At 35.0% G+C, this 20,753-nt stretch overlaps 1 protein-coding gene across 1 annotated transcript in view; it reads right to left on the bottom strand.

Moving 5' to 3' along the window:
* The window catches only part of LOC124354567 (growth arrest-specific protein 1-like), a 33,480-nt gene extending 32,285 nt beyond the window's left edge, over positions 1 to 1,195 (bottom strand). Inside the window, exon 1 of the mRNA XM_046805121.1 lies at positions 1,083 to 1,195. The gene's annotated coding sequence lies outside the window, so the exon portion shown is untranslated. The remainder of the gene's footprint in view (positions 1 to 1,082) is intronic.
* Between the last annotated feature and the right edge of the window lie 19,558 nt (positions 1,196 to 20,753).

Genomic DNA, 20,753 nt, shown 5'->3' with positions numbered 1-20,753 from the left:
GTGATTCCTAATTTACTTCTCTTCACAGTTTGATTTGCAGTTTATTTTACTTTAACACGTGTCACTACTATAATAAATCAGCAGAATCCAATGTAAAACTTTATCTTGGACGCAATTTAGTTTTAGATTCGTGCGTGGCACACTACTCACTTTATTATATATTAATTATTTTAGTTGTTATTTACATTCAAAGTATACTGTTGCTAAATTCTATTCCTTCGTAAAATATTTTTGAGGGTATTTTATGTTAGGAAAAATCTTCAACACCTAGGAAATTTGTCTAACGGTCCAACATGGAAACCAAAGACCAGAGTGTATTTTACCGTTTTAATTTGCTCCCGCGAACACAGCACACGGACGCTCGGGTAATTTACGGGTCATTTCGGGATTTTATAAGCGTATTAACACCGGTTGGGCTTAATTTACTAATAACATCATGAAGAAGATTATAAATGACCGCGCGTATAAGAACCCTCACTCCGTGGGGGGTCTGCTGCTACAGGCTACGGGACCTGTCTCCGGCCTTCCCGACTCGCCGATCTTCTCTCTGTCTCTTCTCTCCGCTCTTAAACTGTGCGTAAAGTCACTCGATTGTACTGCGAAGGTTCCCCGACACGCAAACAAAATCTACGTGGCTCACTGGCTCACTAAGGTAGTGGCAACAGCGACATGCGACTCGGCCGCGAGCTTCTTCTGTCAACTATCATTGAAAATAACTTTTTGAGGTTATGTCTACTGTATCTAGATTTCAAGGTCAAACAAACACCCTGACAACGTCAGTGTTATCATTCTGAATTAAGCATAATCTATTATCAGGTTGTATATGTTTTATTTAAGAAACCTCCGAGATGCAGTATAATCATTGAGAAATAAAATTATAAATAAAACATATGGTGACTGTTCTTTTATTATTTCGAATATCAACACTTTAATATAGAGTAACCTGTTATTAAAAACTAAGTCGGCATGGAATGTTTACAAACATTTTAAATTTATCATTTATAAACATAGAATTTAACGTGTAAAATATAAAATAATATTAATATTATTAAGTTGCATTGTATTACATTCCCGCTACTCACCCTATGCGCCGCGTTATCATGTGACACTATTCACCATTCACTGTACTGTCAATGCACGCACGCGCACTCACACACAACCACTCGCAGCGAAGTCCGACTCAAGATTGAGATGTGAGCGGGTCTGCTGTGGGGTTGACAGCCGCTGCCCCCCTCTTCTATCTCTCACAGCCTCGCTCTCTGTCTCCTACTTTCCCCTCTCCCTCACTCTCTGGCTATTGCCACTTCTCTTCTCCGTTTCTTTTTACCTCCGATGGCTTTCTCACTCTTCTGGCCGCCGCGCCGTATAGCCATTGTGTTCTGGTGTCTAGTCTTGCGTAGTCCTGGAGTCTGTGAAAAGACTAGCGAATAAAAATAAATATAATACTGTTTCAATTTAAGCTTCGAAATTATTGATTTTTAATATTCAGTAAACATTAAACTGAATAGAGTGAATTAAGATAAGTAATTGCAACATTTAATATTAAGCGTTAAACAGAAATTCTGCAGCAACATTGGTCTGTTTTTATTATTCAGAGCGGAAAATAACTGAAATCACGAGTTCATTACTGAAATCAACAATCGAAATGTGATAAATTTAGAGAGACCTTGTAACTTACTTAACCCTCTGTTTCCGTTCTTAGTGCAAGTACCATTTGGGGTCTTCATGTAACTACCTTGCGCAGAATATAAAACCTCTATTTATCGACTCATAATTGGCTCCGGAAAATATATTGACTCTCTAGAAAGTGAACATATTCCAATCTCTAGAAGCACTTCTCTATGAGACCTCAACTATTTTCAGAGAACGAAGCAATTGGTGAGATAATGATGGATGGACATGATTCTCTATGGACAATTCCATTGGATCTGGTTTGGCAGTGTTTGAAAATTTCAGTGGTTGAGACCAGAGAGAAGACCTTAGCTGTTTCTAAGGGTGCGTTCCTAAAGGTGCCTGTATAAAAAAATCTGAAATAAATTATATATATATATAATATATATATATATATATATATATATATTTCAATTCTATCAATCCTTAATCAACAGATATATGAAGGATAAACAATAATTTAAACGTAGCACAGTTTCTAAACTACTTCAATTAGGTAGGACTGTGAGTTTTACCCTATTTTAAATTCAAAATTTTAATTATTTTTTATGATATAAAACTCTTGAACTCTATCTATATAGTTAAAAAGAAATAGATTCTTTGTATATTCATAAAATAATTCAGCGATACTAATAAAAATATATGTGTTATCTAAATCAATTTCTTTTTTACAGATTTCTTGTATTCTTTTGAATAGATCGCATGGTATCCTTAAGAAATTTTATTTATTATTATATTATTTACATTTAGAATAAAACTGCTCCAGCAAGAGATAATTCAGTTTATTAAGTTTGTCTATACTTGCAACCTTAATCAAAAGACAGTTTTACTATAGTCTGGGGTGTTCGGGAGCGGTGGTCAAGGAATCTGAACTGAACTCATTCCTCGAGACGACGGTCTGCGACGGAGAACTGGAAGGAGTAGCGCAATAAGACCGCGTTGTTATGGCCCTCATTAAGGAAAATAATTTGGTCCCCTCAAGGAAAAACTTATACACCGGGTCGGTAAAAGAAGACAGCAGGCCGATAGCCTATCGCCACATGGGACCTCGAAAAAACTCCCCTCTCAACCCAGACGTCCTCGGCACTTTAATATATCTTTTAATTGCTTTCTTCAAATCCAAGTGTTGTGTCTACAATCAACAAATGCTCCAATGATGGATCAATGTAGAGTTTAAATATCTTCTGTTCTGGACGCTAAATCTATACATAGTATAGAATTTTATAACTTAAAAAATAAAAACTACATTCATATTGACATCGGAAAATGTAAATTTTTTTAAAAATTATTTTATTTGACCTTGGTGGCTAACAAAACTTAACTTATATAATATCGCTTGAACAAATCTGTTCATTAATCAAACAAATTATAAGTATTGTTAAACTAATAAGTGTATTTTTAAACGAAATAGTTATCTATAGAATTTATATAGAATTTTAAACTTCAGACCAGAATTGGTGGCTTTGTTAGTAGGCTATGAGCTTATATTTCACAATTTTAATCTAAAATTAAATGTTGAAGGGGTAAAAAGTAGGTCTATAGTTTATCGACGGTGGTATTAGCCAACATGCGTTATATTCTGTGAATCTCCCTTCAATTATAAGCGTTTCTAAGTTGTGAGAAGTTAATTAGACTTAGGCAATGTCTAGTCACACCCTAACCACCCCTCGGCAACATCAGTAGCCTAATTACGTATTAATCTAATGATACCAGTTATGGTACAAAACATGCCTCATTATGTCGTGACCTATAATATCCATTTCATTTCATTTCATTTATTTATTTCCACGGCAATCGCCACTTTTACAATACCATTACATAGTAAAATAACATAACAATATAGAATAAGAGTGCAACAAGCGAATACAACAACTGATACAATTGGATAACAATAACTTGATAACGACTAAATCAATAGATAACAATAATTCAATAACAACAACAGGTAACCATTTGACAATATAACAAGAAAAGTTTGGAGATTTAAGATGCACAGAGAGTCAAGCAAAACAGGGTTGATTAAACAAGATCAACAAGAACAGGTACATGAAATAATCAATAAACTATAAAATACAACAACAATATCGAACAATTTAAATGCAAAGACTATAATATATAACAAAGTACTACTAAAAAAGATCTAGTCTAGAAAAATAATGTATTAGCCTACATATTTTACGTACTCCTTTATCTTCTTAATTCATTGAGTAGAGCATAAATTTTGTACGTTCCCCTTGATAAGGAGTAAAGAGATCCAGTAGAGAAAGAGAATGTAATACACCTTTTATGTATTCCTGACTATTCTGTTGTTTCATTCATGAGCATCATCGATGGACAAGAACGGTTACTCTAGCCTAGTATGTGGATATTTACGAGACTCGTACTACGTTACGTATATTTATATTTTACGTAGGTAGCGGTCTTTCATAATCATTTGAGTTATTGTAGATTAGTAAAATTGAGTAAACTGTTTTTGAACTTTAATGAGCAAAAGTTGAAAGTATTAATTAATCTTTAGGATAATGGAAGGATGTCATTACGCTCTAAAATTTCAGTTGAGTAATGCCAACAAAAGAACGTTGCTGATACAATTTTTGGACAGTTTCTCGAGTGGACCGTTTATAGAAGAAAAGAGTCTTTTTTTTGACGTACAAAACAAATTAATTTAATGTCTTTGGCGCCATAAAATGCTAACATCGGACGTAATAACACAGCAAAGCAAGCTGAACTTACAGGACTGAAGTAGCGGGAATCAGTGGTGTAGCTACCATGGGTGGCACCCGGTGCGGAAGTTGGTGGTGTCTCCCCATAGAAAGTAAAAAGCAATACATTTTATATGATAAAGGTCATGGATATAATTTTTTTTTCTTTTTATTATCTATCACTACAGCGTTTAAAAATTCATGTCAACCAAACACAACACACTTTACATAGAGCTGAACTAGTGCTAATGGAAGAATCCGAAAAAGAAATTTTTGTGCTTGAGATTTATTTGTTTTGTTTGTTTGTACATTGTTCTTAAAGTTGAGAGACCGGGTGGGTGTCACACCAAAAAAGGTGACAAATGGTGCGGCCCGCCCCCGCCGCCCCCCCCCCTTTGCTACGGCACTGGCGGGAATAATTATAGAACGATACAATAATAACAATAGAGCAATATTTTAGCTACACGAATATCAATCTCTTATGTATTTAAATATTATAGGAATTTGTATTTATTTGATAATTTAGTAGGCCTACTCATTAAATTTATGTTGTTGGTTTTGAATCTAAATTTTTTCATACTGATCCAGAGGTAAAACTATTAGACATTTTTAAAACATGATCTTGGAATCTTATAGGCCTAAATATTTAAAAATTGTAGAACTTCAACGTTCCATCAACATGTTAGAACTTCAACAATTAATTCTTTACAACATTACCATTGTGTTTGAATAACTTTCCCTTGCTACCAAGTTTGTTCTGCGGGAGGAAGGTGAACTAGTACAAGTGATGGTCTATCGGAACGTGTTCAGATTCGAGAAGGTTTACGATCAACCTGAGACGAGCCGAGTAAGACATTAACATGGCGGCGAGTATAATGGCATGCGGCCGGCAATAATAGAGTCGGTTATGTTGCTAGTCCGAGCACATCCCGACACCAGCGCTCAATGACATTCCTGTCGGCCTAGGTTCCCGTTTTATGAGAAAACCCTGGCATTGAATATACAACGACTCGCAGCCAAAGAATGTCACTTCCAATATTGACAGGTGATGGATCAATCTGTACGTAATCGTCCAATCAACAAATTGGCGACGTATCAAACGGTGTTGTAAAGTGGACCAATCCTTCTCCTGTCTAGTCACCCTAATTGTTGAGCCAAATATAGTCTCTATTTATTGTGTATGTTATCATGAAATGGTTCTATCGAGCTTGATTGAAGATAAAATTACACGTTGTAGTTTTAACATTGAAATTTCACAATGTGTATTTTTAAATTAATTTAAGAAACCACCCGCAAATTTAACTGAATTGTTTTAATGAGTTAATGAGGAACATAAAATGTAACCCATTACATAATATGTACTTGAAAATTCTTATTGGAAACAATATAATCCATTGTTCTTTTTAAAATTCTATTAAATGCGTTTTAAACTTTACATAATTTTAAATTTAAAGAAAATCACGCAGCATTTTAATTTGTATCAAAAAGTTTAATACTTAACCTACTTTTGAATTGTATGAGTTACATTAAAACAGAGATTATTATGTTTGAAAGACATAATTTTTTGTTCTACCAAATTATAAAATGTTAAATAAAGTACACTAAGATTCAATAAAACAAAGATAAACAAATGTTTATTTCATTCTCCGAATATTTGAAGACTTTCAGGGATATATAATACACATTACCATATAAATATACATAATCAGAATATGAGTCTAAACAGTCTGTCTCCCTATTTGAATTTCCCTAACTTAGAAACGGTGCTACCGGCTAAACTTTCAAATATATTCTTCAGTTATTACATTAAAATAAAATAATTGGTTGTATAATGTTCAATTTTATATTTTTCAGTTGCAAAAAACGGCTCCTTTGTATTTATTACACTTTTTAACTGGCTCCTTGTGGGCCAATCAGTAGGTGTGATCAGACAAACCTTGCGTTTAAGTCACTGAGTGGCAGCTCTTTACTCATATTAGGCTGTAATAATGATTGGTTCTTATTGTTTAAAAACGTATTGTATTGCTGTACATAGTATTTAAAATAAAACAGCGCGCAATTCTTTAATTTTTTATTCAAACTTCTCATCAAAAAAAGGAATGTTTAAGGTTTTTTACATAATTATAAACGTGATTATAAAACATAATATTCTGAATATAAATTTAAATAAAATACTAAGACTATTATAAATACTTGAATAAATCTCGATCAGAATAAACTGTTTTATTTACTATTACTCACCTTTTAGTACGGTTTAAAGTGACTGGAAGTATGAAGCTATGTACATATTACAAATTTACTTAAAAAGAGGACTTGTAATAATCCACAGCATTTGTGAAAGGTAAAACACTAAAATTCCTCAATAAATTATGTTTAAATTAGATATAATGAATTTAAATGTCGTCCTTTGTTGACGGAAAAAGCTTCACTTTTGAGTTACTGAAAACACGGGTTTAAAGAAAAGGATATACAACTATCACATCTAAATATCTTGCTGTATATTGATCTACATTACCAATTAGTAACAACTCATTCAAATAATATTCATCACTAGTATAGTATCACTCTTTGAACTCATGTCTTTAAATATAACCTAATAGCGACCTCCATGCTTCCTTATGCATATTCTAGCTTTGTTTCTCATTGCTCGCACGGTATCCTTGAACGAGAGTTTCTGTCAAACTATAGCTGCTCCTACCACAATCCTGTCCTGAAAATGTTTATTGGAACACATTTTACATTGATTGTATTCCATCTTAATAAACAACAATGTTAACTTAAAAATTAAAATAGATAATAAAAGAGTGTCATTTTATCAAAAGTACTCTTATTCCTCTTACCAGAGTATTTAAGCATATTACAGAGAAGGAAATTACTGATCGCTGCGTGGTAACCAAACCGATAGATTTGGGTGCATTAATTGAAAATCACAGAAATAATCACGCTGGTCGGCATAGAGCGTTCAATCAACATTTCAAGGACGTGTCACACCATATAGGTTTGGGGGTTTATTCCAGGAATCACTTAAATAATTGGACTGCTTCTAAGTGTGCGCTATGTCTGTCCTACTATACTGTATTTTGATGGCGGTTCAAGAGCAATCGATCTAGATTTGGAGGCTTAGTCTAGGAATCACTTCAATAGTTTTGCTGCTTCTTAATGTGCGCCCATTTCGCCCTAGAACGTTATGCGAGATGAATAGGTAGATCCGGGAGCATAGTCCGTGAATAACATACTCTTGCTGCTCTTATGTGGAGTTACACATATATACAGATGACAATAATTATTGGCTGTCTCTGATCATATTATCTAACGATTCTTCTTCTCGTAAATAGCAGAGCGTAATGTCTGGTTATATTATTTAATAAGACAAAAATCACATCCACGCTCCATTAATTATCACAATTCTTAGACTTACGCGGCCGGTGTCATTACTATCATTAACGATTTCCGGTTCAAACCGCGTCAAAAATTCTGTCGTCAAATGTTAGATATTTGAATATATGGAGTAGGCAGGATTACTATATAGATTCAGTAGGCTCAGGTTAGATTTTTTGGAAGGATCAGCATAGATATTTCGGCAGAGTCAGTATAAAAGATTCGACAAGATCATAATTGATATTCTGGTAGAATCGGCATAATTATACCATCAGAATCGGCATAGGTATCACGGCAGGATAACATAGATATTCCGCCAGGATCATCATTAATACTCTGGCAGAAACAGCGCAAATATTCCAGCACATATATTTTAAGACACTGAATGGGCAAAACCATCAAATAGATTTAGTAGAACCATCGTATATATTACGTCAGTATGCAATCAGTATATGTATTCCGGAAGGACCCGCAGATATAATCCCGCTAAGATCACCATACATGTACTGAAAAGATCATCATACAAGATTTGCAGCATGGTTAAACGATTATCAAGTATTTCTTGCGGAGAGAAAATATATTAGTACGTTAAATTTAAGATTCAGTTTACAAACGCATATACGAGGTTCAACAATAAAGTAATGAGACTTATTTGAAAAAATTAGCTTATCGTTATAGTCAAGCTTAATGTTGTCTCCATCAAAGTAGTTCCCTCCTGATTGCACACACTTTTTTGACCGCTTCTGTCATTGATGGTAACATTGCTGAAACTCATCTTCTATAATATCCTCCAAAACCCTCGTCACAGCTTTTTGGACGTCTTGTGTTGTTTGAAAATCGAGTCCTTTTACCGCCGTTTTAACTCTTGAAATAAAAAAAAGTCACACGGTGCTATATCTGGTGAAGAAGGTGGCTGTGGTAGTACTGAAATTTGATTTGAGGTTAAAAATTGCTGTACTTACAGGGCAGTATGGGATGGGGCATTATCGTGATGCAGAGTCCAATTATCACGGCACGGACATGGAAGAACTCTTTTACAAAGTTATTATTAGAAAAACCGTTTATCGATTGATGTTCAGTTCTTCTCAAATCATTTTCACGGACAATCTTCAACCAGATCGTACGAGTTCACGCACCCTGGTCAAGTTGACATCAGTCCGTGAGGTTGGGTCGTCCACTGAGGTCTTCATCTTCAAAATTCATTCTGCCTTATTACACATTTTATGCCAACGAAAAACTTGAGTTCTTGAAATAAACTTCTCTCCAAAAGCCTTCTGAAGCTTACTATAAGTTATCGATGCGTTTTCACCCAATGTAACGCAAAAAGAAATGGCGTATCGTTGTGCAATATTATGCGGTTCCATTTCCGTGACGAGAGACACAAACACGTGTTAACTTATTACAGCACAACTCGAAACTGAGCAGTTGCATCGATGTGCCGCTTGGACTAGAAGTAGTTTATAGATCAAGGTTAAAGATACTGTACCTATGCAAGCCTGCAGGGTTGACAAATCCTGCAAAGAAAATCAGTCTCATTACTTTATTGTCGGACCTCGTACATTGAACTCTCATTCAGACATATATGTTGAAACTCATTTCTTTACTGAGTCTCTCTATTGCTTTACGGTTTCCCAGTCATATATAAAAATGTTTTATATAAAATTCATGAGATACTAACGTGTTTCAAAAATACGTTTCAACGCCTACAACTTTTATGTATATTTTATTACAGAAAACACAGAACAATTTAACACAGAAAAATGTCTTTCTTCGAGTCTATTTTTGATTTTTGTCCTATTTTATTGTTGTATTTTATATATTTGTTAAATACTTATGTTACTGCACTCGACGCATCAGATTCCGCTGGGAATAATTTAATTTACAGACAGTCCGAGGTAGTAGGAATTATTTTCAAGAGAGTTGAAAGAACCATACCTTTTCCGAATAAAATCAGGAAATAGTTATTTTATTATACGCATAGATCAATATTTTAGCTACACTAATAATATTAATCTTTTATGTAATTAAATATTATAGAAAAATGTATCTATTGCTTTTTGTATAGTCACGTTTATACGTTGTTTTAAGCATAAATTTTTGAATTTATTTATTTTCTATTATGTTAAATTTAGCCAGCACGAACTCGGAAAGAAGTTATGAAATAGAGTTGAAGTAAAGTATTTTGACTCTTTGCGTTAACGTTTTGACACATAATTACACTTAATTGCATACAAACTACCATTTACACTATGTGAATGGTTTGTAACGTGTTAGTAAAGGACAATTTTATCCATCAAAAGTGTAATGAAGCTAAATTGCATATAGAAACATATCAGTTTGCATTTATGCGGCTAAAAAAGTTGCATTCAACCATAAGGTAAATATCTAATCTATCTAAAAGTAGTGGTTATCATGTAGTTCAAGTCCAGCTAGATACACACACACATTTCACTTTATAGGTTCAGAAAAATTTGAAAGGGTAACTCACAAATGACTGTTAAAAATTAACAATTCCAGATAATTATCTCAATTTCATCTGACGGAAACACAACTGGGAAGAAACGTAACACCCTCTTCCTTTAATAACCATTGAAATCGACTAGAACACAAAGCTAAACAACAGCCCTATCAGCGGAAGTTGTTTGTTTTGGCTGTTGATTCAAGATGTTGTGTATCACGCAAGTGTATCCACTAACAATAACTATTATGGTCTACAAGGGTTCAGACTATCGCCAAGACTATTAGTAGCCGTCTACAGCCTCCAGTTGCCGACACAAGACACAAGCCTTGACATCGAGCGTCTCACTGTAAACTGACGACTGAGGCTATAAATAATGTCAAGGATCAAGGGCGACTGGCGGAAGTCTGGACAGTGTTCTGATGTGCTACAAGTGTTGATGTTGACCAGAAAGGCTTTTATCTCCGACCAGTGGCCTGTAGTCTCCAAAAACTGTCATTATCATTATCATCTCAAGTAAAAATAATGTGTGATTGTAGGAAATTTGCAGGGTTCCATCTTGTATACGAAATATTCTACACATGTTTAAAAAATAACACGTTTTTAATCAACGCATGTAAAAGATGGGGGTCTGCTCTTTTAATATGCAAGTTTATATATGTCTTTACCAATGGGTAGATAATTTAGAGGCCTATGATAGACGCTGCTTTTTTATCCCTCCGATCCACTCTCCATGAAGATATTTTAGCCAGTGATCATTTTACCACTTTTCCTTAGTCAAGTTCCCTAATTGCCCCCCACGTTACCAAACCCATAGTTACAGCCCTGTACCTAACAGTATAAATTGCCTAAGTCAGCTATAATATTTCGTTTTTAGAACATTTAGAAGATTAAAATAATATCAATAAATCTATTATATTGGATAAACAAAAAGGGAATAAAATTGAAGCTAAGTTCTCGGTCAAGCTGCACTTTTATTTCTCTGTGAACTCTCCGTTGTTTACACAAAATTATGTGAACTCAATACAAGTGCATCGAGTGTATTTTATTACAGTTGTCATCTGTAAAATATTAAGTATATTACTCTGTAACATTTTTAAATTTATATTCTATTAACCCGATATTCTGTTATGGAATGTAGGCCTTTGTAAAAATCAAATCCGTAATTTTCGCAAGACAAACTCAACAGTACAAACATAGCTTACATTTTAGTTTTTTAATGGATGTGTTCTGAAAATCCATTAAGGTTATTTTGATGAGGAGCTAAACCCAACGAAACCAGATGCAGAATCTAGCCCTTCTGGAGGCGCGCAGTTGACCATCAGACGATGACTGGCGTTCAGCGTCCACATCGGGTCAAGCAATCTGGCACTGACAGAGATGACGACGACACAAGGGCTCTGAGCTTAGCTTTCTAATAAAACAAATAAACAAGGAGCGCAACGAATGAGTGCTCCTTTGAAAGGATTTCAACTGGAGTTGTAAAGGAAGCAAAGAAAACAGGCGGACAAGGCCGGGCTGGAGCTGTCAGCGTCGTGAATGTGTGATAATGACAGCCTTCGTGACGACGATGTGAGAGGGTGTGCCGGCATTGCGGCGCCATCTTGAGTGTCAGCGCGATCTGCATCTACATCTACATCTGGGCGGAAATGAAGAGTTGCTGTAGATATGGTGGTTGATAACAGCGGAGCCAGATGGTATCTGCTTCCGGCCAATGAGTGTTGTAAAGACTGCCTTATGAAAAAACGTGTGTCTACGTGATAAATGAAAACTATAACCGTGTTTGTTCATAAAGTAGCCATTCGAGATCACGGGAATTTATCTTCTGGAATGTTTGGAATCACATTAGTATAGCTATATTACTATATTATATTATATTAGTATATGGACTGTTTAAGGGCGCCAAACTAAAAAATAACCTTTTTCCTTATTTTAAATTTTGTTATTGAATATAAGTCTCTGGAATCTCCACTTTACAACGATATACAACATTGTAGGAGAAAACTGTTCTGATTATAAGGCACGACTTTATCTTTTCAGCGAATATTCCATGCATAAATACTAGCCAGAATGTTTGAGCGGTAAACTTGCGGGATTTGTACATAGCTCTCCCGTGATAAAGCTTTATTTAACTTTGTAATCAATTTGAATCGTGTTGTAGTGATCTTGTTTTGATGAAATCAATTTTAAATGTTGAGTGTTTTTTATTGTTGTCAGAGTTAACTCGTCGTATATTATTCAATTATGTTATTTCGTTATATTCATACTTTTTTTCGTTTGCCGCTATGATAGCGTACAACAAAGTTGTAACAGATTTTTTACAAAGAAAAAAAGATATTAGATGAAATATCTTCTCCTGGCCATAACTTTACAAAATCTAAGGTTTGGAACGAATTTTGCTCAATCACCCTCAGTAAAATTTGAATTGCTTGTGTGACACTATAGCTACTTCTTTATTAAAATCTGTGTTTCAGTCATTGAGAAACTTGGTTTTTTATTTTTTATTCTTTAACCAAAATAATAACATATCACAGAATTCTAATAAGGAAATAAAATTTATATAATCAATGCTTACAATAAAAGATTTGAGAGCCTATGAACATTAAACTTTGGTGTATCAGAAGCGATTCAATCTTTTGATAATGCTTAAGGATCTTAATAGAGATAATAGAACATGTGGGACCTTTAAGCAGGAAGACATGGTAAAAATTATGGAGGTCGTAGATCGGAAACAAAGGTATGAGGATGAAAAGGCTGATTGTCGATTTTGATAAAAGGTAAGGATGAATAGAACGTATAAATATCCAGAAGACATAGAAAATTCAATGTAAAGTGCATGAAAACACTTTGATGAATGCTTGAATATTAATTTTTTACTTTTTAAATGCATATCTCTGAAATAATTTCTCTCTCTTTTGCTAAATGGCCATTGAATATACTTATATTAATAAGTTCTAATATAGGATTTATGTAGTGTATGAAAAGCAAATCAAACTAAACCATGATGTATTTTATATATCATACTTAAATATATTTGTATATTTATATATTACGTTCCTCTGAGCAATATTTGTATATATTTGAAAATATCGTGTAAGAAATGGGAAAAGGTACAATTTTTGTGTTCAAGTTACGTTCATGGACCTAGAGTTAACATTGAGTTTGTAATTTAGAGTGCCCTAAACCAAAACTAATTGTGCCAAATTAAATTAAATTCGTGTTAGGGAGAGAAAGCGTGAGAATAAGAGGCAGCCGTACCAATTAGACTACATCCGAGACCAACGCTAGTGTAGGTTCCTCGTCACTGGACTATTGATTTCTTACCCATAGAACCAGTCGAACTTAGACACATGACTCCACACACACTTCAAACACTTAAAACTCATTCAAAGGTTTATACCCTTTCAACAATTGTACAAACGTTGGCGTTGAGATCAAACCAAACATTTGTTGTTGATATAATGTCATATATCTATCGTTAGTGAAATACTGTAAAACATGTTTTAACTCAAATTGTATATTTGAAGCCATTGGAAGAATGAGTCTATGAGTATTATGAGTCTATGAGGCTCCTCGGAAATAACTCATAAAGTATAATTTTATTCGCTTTTGAAGAAGGTGACTAGGTTTTAAAGGTATGTAAATGTTTCGCCATACATTTGATTTTTTATGTAAGAAAATGCAGTACTTGTAGATATTTCTGGTAACGATAGCACTAAATTGTACTTTTTAACATTATCTGGAAGGGAAGAAATGATTGGATTTCACTTTAAAACATAAAAGGTTAGCCTACAACTCTATGTATAATCTTTTTTTAAATTTTGCGATTTATCGTTTCATGTTGTATAATAAGTCTAAAAGCCAACATAATCTTTAACATTAAATATTGGCTCAGAAATAATTACCTATTTACAGGTATCACAGTAAGAATTGCTCAAAGAATTGGGATAGTTGATCGGAGTCATTTAGGCCTGTGTCTTGCGTCAGCACAGCTGATGTTTGACGCCTCCTGTTCGGTGCTGCACACATGATGTGTGCACAGTGATGCAAGAGAACTGTTCGGTATTATATGGTTATTCGGGATCGTGCGTCCTTCATCACTCAAAGAGTAGCATTTAAGTAATTCGCCAAGCATAGGCGAAGAAAGATTTAATTTACGTCTGTTCTTGAGAACGAACATAGCTAAAGACTTGAAATATTGTATGGAGCTCATTTCTATACAGGCAACAACGAGCGTTGTGATGATGCGTGTCACTCCATGTGATTTGGAAGAGCGTTATCGATTTCTCTTACAAGTAATCTTGGTGGCAACGAAAATATCGTAGAATAAACAAGTTTTTAAACAAACTGAGTAATTTTTTTGTTTAAATCATGTAATTGAAGATGACTTGAAATAATAATAGGATTTCGGTCATTTTCCATCGTTATACGTTAACAAAAGTATAACAGTATGTTTCGAGGATAGATATTTTAAATTTTAATAAAGTATAAACACGTAGTGTTATACTTATTGTCATATATGTGTATGACAGTAAGTATACATATCAATGGCAAATAGCCTAAATCCTATTATCTTAATAAACTGAGTATAGTCATTTTACATTAAAAACAATTACATAGTAACAGGTATTACTCTGATTGGTCGGTAAGACTTTAATTACTTTTATTCAGGTGTTTCGATATTCCGTTGTATCTGTTTATTTGTATACAGTCAAGTTTGATGATTATGTATGTTCGCGTTAACATGTGCGTTTATTTTTCTCTGTATATCTCAAGAGCAAATTAAATTATAGGGTTGAACCTTTGCTAGCAAATTCATTTCTGCATAGAAAAGAACATCACATGTGAAGGCGAACATTTTCCTCTATAGGATTTGGTGTTTACATTGGTGCTTTACTATCCGCAGGATATGTTGAGAACGATTTTATCGGTATATTTTATGTTTTGCATCACAATTCATTTCTACATAGACAAAATGCGTTATATGATGGTTCATACCCATCCATAGGATTTGGCTGAGCGTGATTGAAGCCTATCAATCAGTAGGTTAGCCAGATTTATATTCTGTCTGCCTGGGAGCTCTAAACATCTCTTTCCTGTCTGACTGACTGTAGGACATCTCAAGAATGAAATGAGCTTTAAGCTATAAATTTTGCATGGAACTCCAGCAAAGCCTGTCTACGGCGTCGGGTCTGTAGTACTCCCCACATTGTACTATTCTTAGTTAAAACTAACATAAAAATTAAATAATAATAATCCTCCATCACATAGTATTAAAAATACATATATTATACTTTACTTCAATAATTCATCAAATATATATTCGACATCAACAGATTATATCAAATTTACTCAGGTAAGAAGTTTACATTCTTGTTGTTTCAAATATCAATCAAATTCAACCATATACTTGCAAACCGACACTAGTTGCACTTGAGTCTACTATTATTCCAATTAAAAAGATGTAAATTTCAAAATACTATTGTAAGTGAGCTGAATTTAAAACTGACTGTTTATTTTAAGATCATTCTGTAGCGCTTAATATGTATTTATAGAAATCATATACAAACAGGGAATCTATATTAAACTGAAAAATAATAACTATATAAAAATCTATATTAAAAAGAACATTGTGTGTATTGCCGAGCATAACATGAGAGCCAGAGTCTACTAGTGGTACGTTCGCGTAACATAACTCTATACGACAGCCTGGGGTGGTACGGGTAGTCTACTAGTGGTACGTTCGCGTAACATAACTTTACACGACAGCCTGGGATGGTACGGTATAGTCTACTGGCGGTATGTTCGCGTAACATAACTGTATACGGCAGCCTGGGATGGTATGGATAGTCTACTAGTGGTACGTTCGCGTAACATAACTTTACACGACAGCCTGGGATGGTACGGTATAGTCTACTGGCGGTATGTTCGCGTAAAATAACTGTATACGGCAGCCTGGGATGGTATGGATAGTCTACTAGTGGTACGTTCGCGTAACATAACTTTATACGACAGCCTGGGATGGTACGGTATAGTCTACTGGCGGTATGTTCGCGTAACATAACTGTATACGGCAGCCTGGGATGGTATGGATAGTCTACTAGTGGTACGTTCGCGTAACATAACTTTATACGACAGCCTGGGATGGTACGGTATAGTCTACTGGCGGTATGTTCGCGTAACATAACTGTATACGGCAGCCTGGGATGGTACGGTATAGTCTACTAGTGGTATGTTCGTGTAACATAACTGTATACGGCAGCCTGGGATGGTACGGTATAGTCTACTGGCGGTATGTTCGCGTAACATAACTGTATACGGCAGCCTGGGATGGTACGGTATAGTCTACTGGCGGTATGTTCGCGTAACATAACTGTATACGGCAGCCTGGGATGGTACGGTATAGTCTACTGGCGGTATGTTCGCGTAACATAACTGTATACGACAGCCTGGGATGGTACGGTATAGTCTACTGGCCGGTATGTTCGCGTAACATAACTGTATACGGCAGCCTGGGATGGTACGGTATAGTCTACTGGCGGTATGTTCGCGTAACATAACTGTATACGACAGCCTGGGATGGTACGGTATAGTCTACTACCGGTATGTTCGTGTAACATAACTGTACACGGCAGCCTGGGATGGTACGGTATAGTCTACTGGCGGTATGTTCGTGTAACATAACTGTATACGGCAACCTGGGATGGTACGGTATAGTCTACTAGCGGTATGTTCGCGTAACATAACTGTATACGACAGCCTGGGAATGGTACGGTATAGTCTACTACCGGTATGTTCGTGTAACATAACTGTACACGGCAGCCTGGGATGGTACGGTATAGTCTACTACCGGTATGTTCGTGTAACATAACTGTACACGACAGCTTGGAATGGTACGGTATAGTCTACTACCGGTATGTTCGTGTAACATAACTGTACACGGCAGCCTGGGATGGTACGGTATAGTCTACTACCGGTATGTTCGTGTAACATAACTGTACACGACAGCCTGGGATGGTACGGATAGTCTACTAGTGGTATGTTCGCGTAACATAACTGTATACGAAAGCCTGGGATGGTACGGTATAGTCTACTGGCGGTATGTTCGCGTAACACAACTGTATACGGCAGCCTGGGATGGTACGGATAGTCTACTAGTGGTATGTTCGCGTAACATAACTGTATACGACAGCCTGGGATGGTACGGATAGTCTACTAGTGGCACTAAATCACACCTCGGTATATCAGTGGAGAACGAGGTTATTATTTTCTCGCTCCCCCTATTTATAAGCGGAGGCGGCCATAACTAACACAGGTATCGGCTGTCCCTTGTCTGGGCCGACACCGCTCTAACACCGACTCTGGTCTTGGGTCTAGTTATGGGACATTGGGCAGAGAAACGGAGGATACCAGAATTCTAAAATAATTCGTCTGGCAGCTTTTCTAAACTGAAATGTTTGGAGCGAATTCAAAATATCTATCTATAGACTCTCATTGTCTTCTGACTTTATAGGATTGTGGTTCACGAGCAACTGCATCCCTACAACAATAGCTTATACATTTTAGAATGTCCACAATTTGGAATCCCTAATTCTTCGTTACAAGCTGCAGAATCAGTAAATGTAGATATTTATTACACGTCCATTTCATTTAGTAAAACTATAATAAAAATTTAAAAATGAGGAATATGTTGCTCGCGGCGGCCATTACAATTATTTTTATAACGCATATGAGGAGACGTAAACAAAATTTTACTTTCATCCTTCAATCAAGACGATAATGAAGTACAAGTGATTTGGCGGAAGATCTCGCTGACGACTTTGCCACTGCGTGGATCATTTATGAAGTGCGTTTTAAGAACTTTACGCATATGACAATCGAAGATTTTAAGTACTACCTGTTATCCGTAACCGGCGTAAAAATAGCAAGAATCACTGCTTTTGTTTTAGCTATTAAATGCATTGAAATATTAAATCAACAAACATCATAACAATTATAGCCTACTTTATTTACTAAATGACGATATTAACACAGCAATTCAGTAGGTCCACGTCGTAAAACTGTCGGGGTCATTTCTTTCCTTCTTCTTAAGGGGTGGACAGTGGGTCCATGGTTCCGTCCTGGGACTCACTGTCCGATTCACGGGTTTCTTTTGACGAGGGATTGACAGGGAATAGTCGTACTCACTCTACTGCACTTGTTTCGAGATCTATAATCTATATCTGCTAAATATTATTCAGTAGACTACTGTCTTTTTACTAGTTTTTTTCTGTCTAGATACAGAAGAAGTCGGGTTAATACACCATTTATAACTTAAGAATGGCTGTAACGATTATAATAGTCTTTGCTTTGCGGATTCGTTTTCGCCCCGCTAGCAAAGCAACTATGAACATATCGTAAAATGCACTGAAAAATCAGGTAAATAGAACAAGATTTTTATATACTAGTGTAGATTGGAAGAGCCTGTTCCCTTTAGTCAACTGTTCTGTGAAACATTGTAGTATAGCACAATCATATGTGTAATTAATTTTACCACTATTTTCAATCTGTTTATATTTGGTCTTGAAAGCATAGAAATAGCTTGATAGTAACAAAAATTCTGATTCAACCTTTTCTGTAACCACTGTTGGACACATAGTATGAAAAATATTCAGATCAGAAAATTAAAAGATTTGGTAAAAATCTACTTTTATTTGGAAACTTTAGCAAATATTGAGTATGCAGTGCTTGGTGAGTACTGTAATACAGATATCAAAGAAAAATTTGCTATGTCACTTTTAATATAAATTTAAAGACTGTTTGTTCTTAAACGCATCTTAGTTGGATTTTCACTGAAATAAGCTTCTCAGACCTTTGTATGAATATATATTTCCTTGATCGAGCAAACAAGGTAACGACACCAACTAAGACACACAATATATTAAGTCCGGAATAAATTACAATGGCCATAAGTATACACTTTTAGACTGAATTTCTTGGTCGTAGGAACAAGGAAATCTCAACGATGGCATCAGAAATATAAATTATTCTAACCAGAAGAGCTCATACGACAGCCTTCGAAATTGCGTACGAAACCGCGGGAACTACTACTTAAAATGAATTGTAATCGTGAACCATTCAAAAATTTTATAGCATTTGTATTTTTTTATTAACTACGATATTCAAAATTTTAAACGGTTTAATTTATTTTAAAGAGGAATACAATTAATTGGGTTTTTAGAATATATTGAAAAATTTGTTGTTATCGATGTCGCTGGTTACTGCAAGTAACTAAAAATATTATCTCCTGTCTTTTAGGGATCACTATATGAACGAACAAAAACATATGTAGTAGCGGCATATAGCGATGAATAGCAACTGTAAGTTTGAATGGAACTTAAAAATCTCTTGTATCCGGTCTTCATCGAATTGCTGTTTGAGTGATACTTATCGTTAGCGGCTTACGGTCATAAAGGGCAGTACAATTTTCTGCATCCGATCTTCTGCGATCACTGTTTGTATTATATTAAATTTAACACTTGTCGAATAGGAGCGGAAGTTCAAATCAATGGATTTTCCAGGTAACCGGAATTTCCAGGTATGGATCACTATGCGAGAATTGTTTAGAAAGTTTAAGTGGTGAGACCATTTTCTTAATTTTGTCATTCTGAGTCCGAACTGTGTGGACCAAGATAAAGAATAATTAATACAAAATTACCGTAGATGTTTCTCAATCATTAGGATATTGTTGAATTACTCAGATAATATTATAGTGATGTGTGGAATTGGTTTAAATATAATCCCAATTAGCAATCCACTTCATATGACATAGCTTGAGTTTTGGTTTGAGTAAACTGTTGTTTATATTTACTGCCTAAGCAATACGCTGTGCGTGTGTAGTGGAAGCATCACTCACATTCTTGCAGATAATGAAGAATGAGCGCAGGTAGAAAAATTAATGCAGGACCAGATCAGTTTTGAAAAGCAGGATAGTTAGTCCACGGGTGTCGGCGTGGACTAATTGTCTTACCGAAAAGTGACGTCAGCCACCCTCGTCCAAACTTGGCGTGGACCTACAGTCCTACAGTCGAATATAGCTGCAAGCTTTTCTTATAGAATTATATAACGGGTCTATACAAAAAATAGATTCTTTTCGCTTTTCTTAATTATGATTTCTACTTTTTAATTAATTCTATAGATGACAATATAAATTTATTGTATAATTATCTTAACATGTAATTATTAACAAGGCAACATTTTGCCTACCATTAAGAAATAGACCCTATTTTTAAAACAAAACAGTTGTTTAATTATTAAACGGTAAAATCATTAATGAACAAATCACAAAATCTTAACATAACTGTTATGATCTTTGCAGTTTGTTATTGTCACTAGATAACTTTGTGACCAACTGATAGAAATTTTTTTTTTTTTTTTTTTGCTATTACATACGCCCATCTCCATACACGTAATGTGCAGCATCTGTGAATAATAATTATTGTGGTTCATTTTCCAAATTTATTAATATCATCGAGTGAATAAAATATATTTTGGCTTCAATTTTG

Source organism: Homalodisca vitripennis, chromosome 2 (assembly GCF_021130785.1).
Source record: "Homalodisca vitripennis isolate AUS2020 chromosome 2, UT_GWSS_2.1, whole genome shotgun sequence".
In the NCBI taxonomy this organism is placed as follows: Eukaryota; Metazoa; Arthropoda; class Insecta; order Hemiptera; family Cicadellidae; genus Homalodisca; species Homalodisca vitripennis.
The sequence above is the reverse complement of the archived record's forward strand: the minus strand, read 5'-3'. Positions and strand labels throughout refer to the sequence as shown.